At 50.8% G+C, this 13,405-nt stretch overlaps 1 protein-coding gene across 5 annotated transcripts in view; it reads left to right on the top strand.

The window, feature by feature from the left end:
* The first annotated feature begins 2,224 nt into the window (after window positions 1-2,224).
* EPHX1 (epoxide hydrolase 1) overlaps window positions 2,225-13,405 on the top strand; it is a 40,885-nt gene continuing 29,704 nt past the window's right edge. For 2 of the 5 annotated variants that reach the window (XM_006157262.3, XM_027775237.1), the window contains exon 1: window positions 2,326-2,560. The gene's annotated coding sequence lies outside the window, so the exon portion shown is untranslated. The other 3 variants (XM_006157259.3, XM_006157264.3, XM_006157260.3) reach the window with 3 other exon arrangements.

The following is a 13,405-nucleotide window of genomic DNA, read 5'->3' as shown; positions in this document are numbered from 1 at the left end:
TTGTTGAGAATCTGATTCTGAATTAAGAATCTGAATCCATTGAGATGCAATTCTGATTATTGAATCATTTCTATTTTAAGTTTCTATCCCTCTAAACACTTTAAAGATCGTTTCTTGTTCTTTAGAAGTCTGAAATTTCACAATAACTTGCATTGGTGTAGATTGTCTGACTGTTTTTTGAGAGGTTTTTGCTACAGGACACGTGCGCTCGCCAGAAAGACAGAGACAGAGACAGAAAGCGAGAAATCACCCCGCATGGGGGATGGCCACACCACAGTCCCTTCTCCTCCTTTCTCCTCTTGGTATCTTGGGCACACACACGCCCGGCATGAATTTAAGCCACTGGGTCCAGGACTTGAACTGCAGTCGACTACATAGGAGTTCAGCAACATAGCCATTACTCTTAACTGCTGGTCCTAGATTGTCTGACTTTTAAATGTCCCTATTCAGTCTATAGACTCCTGTCAGTTGTCTTGACAAATATTCTTGGACGATTTTTTAAAAAGAATTATTTAATTAAATTAATGTATTTATTAAACCAACCAACCAACCAACCAGAGAGACAGGGAAAGTGAGAAAGCAAGCCACAAGGTACAGGTCTCAAGTCGTGGTTGGAAATGTGAGTCTAGCACCTAACCACCATGCCACTTGCTAGCCCCTGTATTTCTTTTATTTTTAAATTAAAACAAGTTATTTTCTTTATTCATGATAAAACATGTGCATGCATGTGAGGAAAGCTCCCTCCACAGGGTCTGATTCTGCCACGATCCCCTTCCTCCAGCTCTTCAGCATGTCAGATCTCGGGCACCCGTGTGTATGCCTGGCGTGTTTCAGGCTCACTGGGCCAGATACTGACCATGATCTGGAGTGAGGATCCAGCTTTTCTTGAGCAGCTTTATCACATTATTATCACTATGCCACAGAGGCGGTCATTATTTTCTGTGTCTGTTTCTTTAATAGTTTTCTTCTTTCTATATTCTCTTTTATAGAATTTATTAAATAGTATTGTGTCTTCCTGGATGGATCTTTCATCTCTTTGATTTGTGTTCTGTTTTTTTCTGTAAGATTTCTCAACTCGATTTTCAAAACTTCAGTTAAATTTTTTTTTCCAAAAAACCTACTTTCTAATTCTCTGAATATTTTTTTACTGTCTCTTCCTACTGTCTCATAGATCCAATTCATTGCTCTCTTCAAGAATATCATAGGTCTCCCCCCCTTTTTAGAGAGAGATTTTTGTTATAGAGCTTATGAACTCACTAGAGAGACAGACACACAACGTGAGAAATCACCCTCCACCCCCTAGAGAAAATGGCCATGCCTCATTCTCATTTCGGGATCTTTGGCGCGCGCACACACACAACAGGCGTGAGTTTTAAGCTGCCAGGTCTGTGTGCTCGAGGTGGGAGGGGAGGAACTCTGCCCCCCCCCGGGGGGTGTGGTCACACTGAACTCCCTTCTCCATCCTGCCAGCATTTGGGGCGTGCTGGTACAGGCACCTAGCATGTTTATCAAGCAGCAGAATCCGGGATCCAAGCCTAGTGGTTGGCCATGTGGGATCCAGCTCCCATAACCACTAGGCAGAGGGCTGGCCCTGTCTGCTGAGATCTTAAGGATGCCAGTTGTTGAAACAGCTGCATTTCTGACACCAAGGGGTGCCAAGGAAGTAAGGAGGGGTGGTGACAGGTGAGTTGGTTTTCCAACGAGGGTTTGGGGCTTAACGCTGGCTCAGAAGCCCGAGTCTAGCAGAGCCCCCAGCAACCAGGCTTGGACCCTGACGCCTTCTGAATGGGCTGGGACTTACCAAGTTAGCTACCCTCTGAGCAGCGGCGGCCCTGTTAGTCCTCGCCATGAAGACGAAGAGTGTTTCGGACCAGCGCTCCTTCGACTCGGTTGAAAGAAATTTGTTTTTAAATTCCCAATCTGTCGCAGACCATTATGTTTGCAAAATGCAGTCCCACGGGTGAAATTGAGAGAGCGTACACCACGCAAGCTTGGGTTTTTGTTTTGATTCAGCTGACAAAGTTACAAGATGGGATTGCTGGAGTTCCTGGCCCTGGTCTCCAGTTCTGGACTCCGTCCTCGGGGCGCCCTTTGAGTAGCAGGATTTTTCCCTGAGCAGAAGAGAGACGGTTAGGGAGGGGGCGCACACTTCCCCGGTTCGCTCAGGTAACGGGGCGGGGCGGGACGGAGGGTCGCTGCTGGCGGGAACGCCCCGCTGGGAGGCTGGGGCTGGGCGGGGCCAGAGCGGAGGAGGCCAGGCCCGTCGCGGAGAAGCCCAGACCCCGACCGCTGCCGCCAGAGCCTGCGAGCCGAGACCGTAAGCGCCCGGGGCCGACGGGTACCGGACCCCCAGGCCGCAGGTGTACGGGTGGGGGCCGGGGCCGCGAGCTGGGGGCCACGGTTGACCGGTGCAGTCCGGCCAGGGATGCAATAGAGCCACCCGTCTACTGCAGCTCCCCAGCCCCGAGACGTCGCGCGCAGGTGCTTTGCACACAGCTGTCTGGTCTCGCCTGCAAGCGCGCTCCGCCGCGGGAGAGAGCCTGCCCGGCCCTGCAAACGGGTAATTCCGCGACGGGTGTACAGGCCAGAGGCCGCAGCGCGAGGAGAGCAAGTCCCCTCGCCTGGGCGCTTCCAGGAGTGCGTTTCCTTCCCGCAGTGAAATGCACTTTGTCACCCAAATCTTGAAGTCTGAGTTAAAATGTGCTTTCTCGTTCTCTCAGTCCTCTGCCCCGGCCATGTCCCCCTTCTCTAGGGAGCGGCGGCCGGCCAGCTTAGCGTCCCGAGGAGGAAACCGCGGGCGGGGTTTGGAGCTCATAGTGGAGCAGGACCAAGGCATGCGACCAGTCTGAGCCAAAGCCCCTGAGAGCTGGGGTTCACTTCTTGCCCCCCGCCCCTACCCCGGCCCTGCCAGGAAGGGCTCGTTTACTCAAGCTGCCCTGACTCCTTGTTTGCCCTGTCCCTGCTGAGACCTGGAGCCGGGGTGGGGGTGTCTGGCAATGTCGCAGTCCGATTTTTTACTTCTTTTCCTTAAAGTTGCATAATCCTTCCACTCCCCTCACTCCCCTCCTTCCATTATTTAAACCTCATGCACCACAAAGCCTGGGGCTGCCTCCTGGCTCCTGCCTGGGGAGGGACTCCCTGTCCCTCCCCAGGCAGCTCTGAGAAGACTCAGCACATGACTGGAGGTGGAGGTAGGGGTCACCAGGCATTTGGCGGGTCACAGGACACAGCCTGTGCTAGGATTATGAACTGGTGAGGACGCTGGAGTTGATGCCCATTTCTTTGCCGTTCTGCGGCCTCCTCTGAATTCAGCGTAATTTAAAATACACATTTTCAGGAAGCCACCCTGTTCCAAAAAGTAACATTTTTTCCTGATATGATGGTTATTTCCTTCAGGGAGTCCCTGGTTGGAGGATACCGAGGGACCTTTCACTGGACCACCCCCTTTTTTAAGAGAGTTTGTGTTTGTTTGTTTTGCTATAGGATGGCTGCTCTTGCCAGAGAAACAGAGACAGAAAGCAAGAAATCATCCCCGGGGGGTGGGTATGGCCATGCCTTGGACCCTTCTCCTCCATTCTCTTCTCTGGATTTTGGGCATGCGCGCAAGTTCATGCCCAGTATGAGGTTTTGTTTTGTTTTTGTTTTTGTTTTGGAGAGGTTTTTGCTATAGGGCGAGTGCACTCGCCAGACAGAGAGAGACAGAGAGACAGGAAGTGAGAAATCACCCCCCAGGTGGATGGTCACGCCGCAATCCCTTCTCCTCCATTCTCCTCTTGGGATCTTGGGCACGCACGCATACGCTCCCGGCATGGGTTTAAGCCACCGAGTCCGGGATGCGAACCGCACTCAACTACATGGGAGTCCAGTGACATAGCCATTACGCTAACTGCTGGTCCCCAGTGTGAGTTTTAAATTGCTGGGTCCAGGACTCTAACCATGGTCAACCACGTGGGAGTCCAGTGAGAAGGCGCTAAGCTATCTGCTGGTCTCTTGCTGGACCCTCTTAAGATTCAGCAGTGACGAGCCCAGGAGTTTGGCAGTTTATTGTTCCCAGGTTCGCACACAACTAGCAGGACCATGTGATGACATCCAAGCCTGGGCAGTGCTGAGGGAGTGAGGGACGGGCACTGTGTGCAGATCTGCCCTAGGCCACAATGCACAGCCAGGCATGCCCTCATGGGCTTTGCTGTTTGGAGAGAAGGCATGTGGCCAATACACAAAATAAATCTGGAAAATATAAAGAATAGGAAGAAGAAATGTGCTGTGGAGAAGGGACTCTGTCCACCTGAGGAGTTGGGGAGTGGCCACCTGCTCTCTGGGGTGACGATGCACCAGGCTGAGGGGAGAGTGAGTACTGAGGCCCTGGGCAGGAGTGTGCCTGGCACGGATGGCCTCTATGGCCGTGTTCCCAGAGTGTGGCCACGCTGGTGTGGGAGACAACTAATAAACCCAGCTAGGCCAGCCTGTCAGCGAGAGGATCCAGAGCTTTCTGCTGCCTTCCCTCCACTTCAGGAGAGGAAAGACATTCCACAGAAGGTAGCTGCTCAGCAAGGCTGCTACCAGGGTGAGCCTCACACCATCAGTCACAAGCCACCTGCCCTCTGCATCCCCACCTGCCCCGGCTGTACCTTCAGCATACTGGCTGGCACAGGCCACAGGCGGGAGGTCTGTGGTGAGCACTGAATGAGGGCTCTGGGTGCTGGAGGGATGGCGTGCCTTCCCCAGGCTGCCGATGTTCTGGAGCTTGCAGGGAGCCCCGTGTCACCGGTGTGCAGTGTCCTTCCTCCTGTGAACGGGAGTCGGCATGCCCAGGCTCATCGGCTGCTCACCTGGCAACCGGGCTCCTTGGTTCCAGCATCTTGGCCCAAATCCAGACATGCAAAGGGAGGAGCTGCCCACACTTTATTTAACCGATTCAGAAGCTGGGACACAGCTAGGCCTACAGAATAAGGGAGGAGGCGCACACTGGTCACCACTGAAGAAACAGTTCCGAGCACCCTGGAGTGGACACAGGCAGAGCAGGCAGGTGCTGATCAGAGGGGCCTCTCTGATCTCATGCTCAAAGCCCACCACTGGTCAGTCATTCCTTTGAAAGGTAATATGGTGATGGGGAAGAGGACTGGCTTATAAAGGAGACCCACCTCATGCCCCTGCTCTGCCATTAATGTGTCCCCTCCCTCCCTCCATCCATAAAAGGAGGTTAGACTCCACAGTCTGCACGGGTCCTCACTGCTCACATGTGGTAACTCAGGGGTTAGGTCTAAAAGGGTCTTCGGGGAAAGAAACACATAGGCGGAGACTGGCCAGTTTTAATGGGGCCTGGGTGGACCTTACAATCTGTACAGGGTCCTCAGAGGACAGCTTCCAGTATAGTAACGGCCCTGGCATGGGGGGCAGAGCATCAAGCAGAGGTCAAGGGCCAGAGGTCAGGTGGAACGGTCACCACCTAGCCCAGCTGGCCTCCGGGATCCGCTGTAGGCCTTATATGGTGGCTCTTGACCCAGGCCTGGCAATTTAGAAGTGAAGTCTCCAAGGGCTGTATAGGGCAGGTGGGCTGTGCATTAGGGAGGAGGCATCCCAGCAGTTCCTCTAAGAGGGAGCAAAAGCTTTGCTGAGGGCCCAGGCACCCCTCCCTCCCCAGGAGGGATTTCGTGGGCACCCAAGGATGAGCTCTCACCAAGGAGAGAACTGTGCATTGCCATCCTGGTTGTAACACTGAATACAGGAGGGCCAGCAGATGCCACAGTGGTTCCGTCACTGGACTCCCACATGACTGACTGGGATTCAAGGCCCAGACCTGGTGGCTTGAAACTCAGGCTGGGCACTTCCTCCTATAAACAAGAGCCAGCATGCCCAGACTTGTTGGCTGCTAACCTGGCACCTGAATTCTTTGGTTTCGGCATCTTGGCCCAAATCCACACATGTGAAGTAGGAGCTGCCCACGCTTTTTTTTATTGATTCTGAAGCAGGAACATAGCCAGGCCTACAGAATAAAGGAGAAGGCAAGCCCATGCTGGTCACCACTGCTGAAGAACTAGCTCCAAGAGCCCTGGAGTGGACACAAGTAGAACAGGCAAGTGGTAACTGGAGGGGCTTCTGATCACATGCTCAGAGCCCACCACTGGCAGTAAAGTTACCAGCCAATGAAGCAGTGCGCACGTGTGTACGTGCCCAAGATCCCAGGAGGAGAATGGAGGAGAATGGATTGCGGCGTGGCCATCCCCTTCCCACTCACTGTCTCTGTCGCTATCTCCAGCAAGTGCATGCGCCCTAAGGAAAACGTCTTAAAAGAAAAAAAAAAAAAGATTGTGCAAACCGAGTTCAGACTGAGCCACCACGGCTTATTTACTTTCCTGGGGAGGTCAGAGTTTGTTCTCTCTCACCAGAGAGCAGCTATTTTAACTCTCTCTTAGCCCAGCCTATGGCATCCCAGAGGTCTGGAGTGGAGGCCCCGTGCCCACTGCCTCACTGTCCTTCCTGTTTCTTTTGCAGCTTGGTCAGTGGGCAATGCTCTCATGGTTCAGCTGCTGCAAAGCCACACCACTGGGCTCTCCCAGGGCCGAGAGGACTCTCAAGAGGGAGAAGAGTGCTCTTCTCCCTGAGGTGATAAAAAGATTTTCCAGCAAATTCTCTAGCTAACGCACAAACTAGGACCATGGACTTTTCCCAAATCAGAAGCAAAAGCAGGTGTTTTGTTTTATTCTAGTTTTTTTTTTTTTTTTTAAGAATTATTTTATTTATTTATTTATTTATTTATTTAAATTTGACCAGACAGGGATAGAGCGAGCAAGACAGAAAGAGAAGGTGAGAAAGCAAGATGCCAAATTCAGAACTCGAACTGCAGTTGGCCATGTAGGAGTCCAGCACCCTTAACCACCATGCCACCTGCTGGCCCCTTGCTTTTTTTTTTTTGAGAGAGAGACTTTTTTTACCATAGGGTGCATGCACTCACCAGAAAAGACAGAGACAGCAAGAAATCACCCCTCAGCAGGGACGGTCACGCTGCAATCCCTTCTCCAATTTCCTCTCGGGATTTTGGGTACACACGCACATATACCTGGCATGAGTTTTAAGCCACCAGGTCCAGACTTGAACTGGAGTTGACTACGTGGGAGTCTAGCAACATAATCATTACACCATCCGTTAGTCCCAGGAGCAGGAGTTTCTACTGCCATTAGCATTGGGAAAGTTGATGGAGAGAGTGACTTTTAGGGTCTTTTATTTATTTATTTATTTATTTTGAGAGAGGTTTTTGCTATAGGGCGCGTGCACTTGCCAGAGAGACACAGAGACACAGAAAGCGAGAAATCATCCCCCCAGGGGGGATGGCCACGCCGCAATCCCTTCTCCATTCTCCTCTTCAGATCTTGGGCACACACACACACACACACACACACACACACCCTTCATGACTTTAAGCCACCGAGTCCGAGACTCGAACCGTGGTCTACTACATGGGAGTCCAACAACATAACCATTATGCCAATTGCTGGTCCCCATTTTAATTCTTTTTAAAACAGAAAAAATGGGTTATTGTATTACATGAGATGATATATTTAGAGGGTCTTCCAACCTCAGAGTCATGGTCCAGGGCTTCTTAAGCCTTCCTCACAGAGGTTGTGGGTACCTAGATACATTCCATAGCCCTGGCAGGATTCTGAGCATCCTGCTATGGCTTACCCAGCTGGATTTGGCCCAGCTGTGGCCACACGGTGACTGGTGAAAGCTGTGGGAAGCCCATCACCAGAGCAGGAGTCCCAGCGCCACTTTGGAACATTTGGAGAGCCATGTGTTGTTCCTCAGAGAGGCAGGAGTGGGCAGCTCTTGGCCTCCACCCTTTCCTAGAGGCTACTCCCTCTGCTGTGTTCTGGCAGCTTCAGTCTGGGACTGGCTTCCCCTGGGGACTGATCTCTTTTGCTGTATTGTCTGGTGACATTCTAGTCACATGAGTTTTTACCCACTTCCTGTTACAACTGGAGAGACTGGGATCTTCTGCAGAAAGAAATATTTTGGTTCTGTATCAAGCCCCAGGGTGGTCTTCCCAGATATGTTTAGCTCCTGTGTGCTCAGGGCAGCAACAGGTGAAGTCTGGCTATCTTACTAGGTCTGTGAGAAAATGGGTGTACTTTCCCACTTGTCACTTTTTCTGTCTGTGGCCAGATTGACTTCCCAGACCTAGCTGTCCCTATGAGGAAGCAGGAGGAGGCCAAATAAATAGCCGAAAGGGGATGGAAGGAGTGGCCCTGCCCTCCTCTGGATGTGTTCCATGGAAGCACAGATGCAGGAAATTGGAGTATGTGGACCCAATACCCAATGCATGAGTCTGTCTCATGCTCAAAAAGAATTAGAGACATGGACACAGAGAGGAGATAGCAAAGCAGAGTTTACTGAAGGAGAGACTAGCACCCAGACATCAGGAGTCCCAGAAAATGGGTTGCTGAAGAGGAACTGAGGTTTATCTTGGTTAGGAGGGGCTTGTGCTTGTGTTCCCCTCTTAGTGGGGGTCACATGCTAGATAGGTCTGGTTATTTTTCCCTTAATTTTGGAGTAGGTATGAAGGTCACGAGGCTCTCTTTTTCTAAAAGCTTTGGTCCATAAACACCATTCTCTTCTTGGAATGTGGGGGGACTTGGAAAAAGCCTTAATTGCTATATTTGCTTTAGGTCAATCATTGAGTCACTGCTGCAAGCCATTTCTTCTGAGCAAGCAGTTCAGTGAGAGCTGAGTAGTTGTGTCTCCAACTTAGTGCTTAGCCATTTTGTGATTCCATTTTGGGCCTATACCTTAACTATATTTTGTGGGCTCCTGACTCCTTCCTCAGTGGGACTTCCAGACCCACCAGCAAGGCTATTCTCAGGATTATAGTGATATCCCATCAAGATGGAACATGTGAGGGCTGGCAGGTAGTGTGGTGGCTAAGGTAATGGACTCCCCCATGATTGACCACAGTTCAAGGCCCCGACCTGGCAGTTTGCTTTCTTATGCTCGCTCTCTCTCTCTCTCTCTCTGATCAAACTAAAAAATAATAATACTAAAATTCATTTTTAAATAATAACTCTTTTAAAAAAAAGATGGAACATCTGAATTTCAGAGTTTCCCTTAAGACTTTTGATTAAACTTCATAAATATTTGTAGCCTTTTGGAACTTTTTATTCTATGGCAAATCAGCCCTCCTCCTTGCAAGATGAAACAACCTAGAGTATTCATCTGTGTGGTACTGAGACGGGCCAGGCTGTTTATTGCTGCTCCAGACAATAAAGTAGCTCGGGTTTCTCAGTCCAGGCCAGCTACCTGTGCTATCCAGTTACACACTGCCCAGGGAGCTTCCAGACCTGGAGTGCATTGCTGAGGGAAAGCTGGCTTGGAGGGGAAGGAGGCGCGGTGCAATTAATGGTGGGAAGGAAATCAAATCGGTGAGTCATACAGCTATCCTGTTATGCCCTGAAAAAGGAGTCTCTCTACTCTTGTGTTGAATGCCAGGGATTGAAACCCACGGAAGGTGGAAGTTCACACAATCCAGATACGGTGGTGGTTAAGATGGCCGGATCCCACATGGCCGATTGCAAGGTTTGAGTCTGGACCTGGTGACTTGAAAAACACGCCAGGCGCGTGTATGATGTGTGTGTGCCCAAGATCCTGCGAGGAGACTGGAGAAGGTGTTACAGTGTGGCCGTCCCCCTGAGAGATGCTTTCTCACTTTCTCTCTTTGTCTCTCTCAGGCAAGTGCACACATCCTGTAGCAAATTAAAAAGAAAAAAAGAAAAAGAAAGAAATGAGTGGAAGGTAATGCTTATAGATAGAGAACTGTGTTCCATGCATATTTTATTTGGCTGAAAGTGAAATGAACAGAGCGTCAGTGACTCCCTAGAGCATGAACACACGAACCCTACAACGTGCTGTTTCTTGCCCTCGCACTAACTTCAGACCTGCATAGAAGGTTGCATGAGTGAGTTTATGTGGCCTTTAAACACTGTGGACTAGCTATCCCCTCTCACAAGGTGCTCAGACCCAGACTGTCTGCCCACATCTTCCTCCCCTTCCCCAACCCAGCCCCTCACAGCCTGTGGGAAAGACTGAGGTCTGGAGAAGTGGAGTCCCTGACCTGAGGCCCCCTGGCTGACAAGCCGGTGGGAGGACGGAGATTCAGAGCAGGCAGCGGGTGCCTCACCACAGCAGCTGGCTCCTGGTGCCCACATCGCTTGTTGCAAATTGTATTCTAGGCAGATGGATACAGTGGGGAGGGGAAGACCCTCCCAGGGCAGACAACATGTGTCCTTCACTCAGCTCGCCCCCACAGTTTGTCTTTGCCTGCCAGCTGCATTTCCCCTTTCCCTTGGTTGCTGGCTCTGAGCCTATCCAGGGCTTGGCTCCAAGGTCCTGTAGAAGATAAATGAGGCCCTTGACCTGGTGCAGAGTGCACGCCACAGCCCAGCTACCGGCCTTCAGCTTCCCCCATCCTTAGTCTCCAGTGGGTCACGGGGGTTCAGAGACGGGTGAGGGTGGAGAGACAGACCCGAGCTGCATGCTGGGCCCTGCAGAGTTCAAGAGAGTTTTCTTCCAGGCTTTGCCCCCTCCCTCTTGTCTCAGCTGGCATGAGCAAGGCTGGGAGCTGGAAGCTTCAGGAATCGCTGCAGAGAATGCCCAGGAGTCCATGGCTTGGGAGGCCACCAGCAGGAGTCAGTGAGCAGGAACGTTCCCATTCTGCGCTGCCTGAGCAGGGTCCCCCAGGAATGGCAGGGAAGCCTTCTGTTTCTCCCTTTTCCACTGGATGTTTCCTTGGCTTCCCCCAGGGAGGACCCCAAGGCTGGGCTGCTGGGAAAGACAGTAACAGGCTCAGGAATGGGCCTGAGGAAGCGTGCAGAGCCTCCAAGCCTCACCTTTGTCTCCGGCCTGCCGCCTGAGGGCCACGTGGTGCCATCGTGTTTGCTCTTCCCCCGCTGCCAACAGTTTTCTGCCCTTGGTGGCAGACTTCCCCCAGGAGGAGCATGAGGTTCTCACACTGCTGGGAGTCTGAGTCACCATCAGGAAAATGTCAGGCAGCACACACACAATCAGAGCCAGGCCTGTAGGGCTGTGTCCACCCTCCCAGCCTTTGTTTTGGAAAAACACTTTGGCATCTGCCCTGCAGTGCACCTAGCCAAGGCTGGGCCATGGGAGGTGCTGAGTCATCCTTAGTAAGCACCACACTCGGTTCTAGGCACATTTTCACTTGTGAGGTCCTGGCACTCGGCCTGGGCTTCAGAGCAGGGACCCTCCATGCCAGGCTGGGGGCCCACTCCTCATGGTATGTGACAAGATCCTGAGTCTGACCTCATCTTTGCACCCCAAACCCTGACATTTGCAGTGCACCTCAGGTACTGGCTTTTTTTTTTTAATATTTATTTAATTTTATTGATTGATTCATTTATTTTTTAATTTGACCAGAGAGAGGCACAGAAAGAGAAAGAAGGAAACTGAGAAAGCAAGACACCTGGTCCAGGACTTGAACCGTGGTTGACCATGTGGGAGTGTCCAGCACCTTAGCCCTCATGCCACCTGCCGGTCCCAGGTACTGGCTTTCTAGTCTTCTTTTGGGGGAAAATCTGCCATAGGGGCCACATGCCACCTACTCAACCCTGCCCTGCATCCTGTTTTAATTTTTAAATTTTATCTATTTTTATTATTTTTTGTTTTGACCCAGAGAAAGAAACACAGAGAGAGAGAAAGTGCTTTATTATTTTTTGTTTTGACCCAGAGAAAGAGACACAGAGAGAGAAAAAGTGTGAGAGCAAGCCTCCAGGTCCAGGACTCAAACCACAGTCAACCATGTGGGATTCTAACACCTTAACCACTGTACCAACAGCTGACCTTCATGTCCTGCATCTCATAGTGCATCTCTATAAGCTAGTCTGAGACATAGGATATACAGTCTTCCTTAAAGAGAATTCAGCCACCTTTTCCTCAAAAGTGCCGATAATATTTTATACTGTCGTTCAAAATATTTTTTGTGTTCATTCATTCAGAAATACTTACTGAGCATCTATTGTGTCGTTGGAAAAGTTGTGATGTGTTTTTCTATACAAAAATGTATCATGACTGGGGACCAGCAGGTGGCACGGTGGTTAAGGAGCTGGTTAACCACGTGGTTTGAGTCCCGGACCTGGTGGCTTACTTTCTCACTTTCTCTCTCTCTCCTTTTCTCTGTCTGGTCAAATTAAAATAAATGAATGAATAAATAAAATTAAATAAATAATTCTTTTTAAAAAAACGAAAAAATGTATCACGACTTTTCCTATGACCCAATAGTAAATGCCAGGTACTGGGGTTACAGAGAACAGCCAAAGCAGACATGGTCTGCACCCCAGAGGAGTTTATGTTCCGTGCAGGAGGCTGAAAGCATTCATATAATCACGCAGATAAATGTGACAGTGACAGGGGCAAGGAATGAGAGGGGCGTCGTGCTGCAGCAGGACAGGAGGGGCTGCCCAGAGGAGGGACACTGGATCTGAAATCCGAAGGGTGAGTAAAAGTGAAGGAGATAAGGGGAGAAGGGAAGAGTGTTACAGACAGCGGGAATAGCCTTCATGAGTCCTGCAGTAGGAGGGAGTATGGTGAACACAAAGAACTGAAAAAAAGATGTAGGAGACAAAGAGGTGGGCGTTGCTGAGACCTGGGGAGGAGAAGGGGAGACATGGGTAGTCAGACCACACAGGCCTTAAGGGCCACATTATCGGTGTTGCTTTGTGTCAGCAATGGAAACAGTGGGCATGACAGATTTGCATTTCCGAGGGATTGTCTGGCTTCGAGTAGCCAGTGGGTTGGAGGGGACAGAGCAAGTGTGACTGGACCAGGAAGGGGGCTTTGCAATAGTCCAGGGAAGAGACCCCAGGAACCTAGACCTGGTTGTGGTAGTGGAAATGGATTCAAGATTGTTTTGGAGGTGGTGTCAGCAATGGAAACAGTGGGCATGACAGATTTGCATTTCCGAGGGATTGTCTGGCTTCGAGTAGCCAGTGGGTTGGAGGGGACAGAGCAAGTGTGACTGGACCAGGAAGGGGGCTTTGCAATAGTCCAGGGAAGAGACCCCAGGAACCTAGACCTGGTTGTGGTAGTGGAAATGGATTCAAGATTGTTTTGGAGGTGGGAAGACGGTGAGGGCCCAGTGCTTGGAGTAGTGGGAGAAAGAGAAGGAATAGGAGATTGCATTTCACCTGGAGAAGAGGGGGGAGAGGAAGAGAAGGACACCTGCAGGGAAGGTGACTTGAGTCACAGAACTGATGCCCCAGCTTTGAGCTTACAAACGTGTCCCTCCCCAGCAGACTTGCTGGGATAGACAATTGGTAAAATCTGGGTATTGTGCTGCTGAAGCTTCTCACAGACTCGGATAGAGAAGAGGGCCCAGCTGGCCCCCCGGGACCTGTAGCCT

This window comes from Tupaia chinensis, unplaced genomic scaffold (assembly GCF_000334495.1).
Source record: "Tupaia chinensis unplaced genomic scaffold, TupChi_1.0 Scaffold000532_1, whole genome shotgun sequence".
Classification (NCBI taxonomy): domain Eukaryota; kingdom Metazoa; phylum Chordata; class Mammalia; order Scandentia; family Tupaiidae; genus Tupaia; species Tupaia belangeri.
The sequence above is the reverse complement of the archived record's forward strand: the minus strand, read 5'-3'. Positions and strand labels throughout refer to the sequence as shown.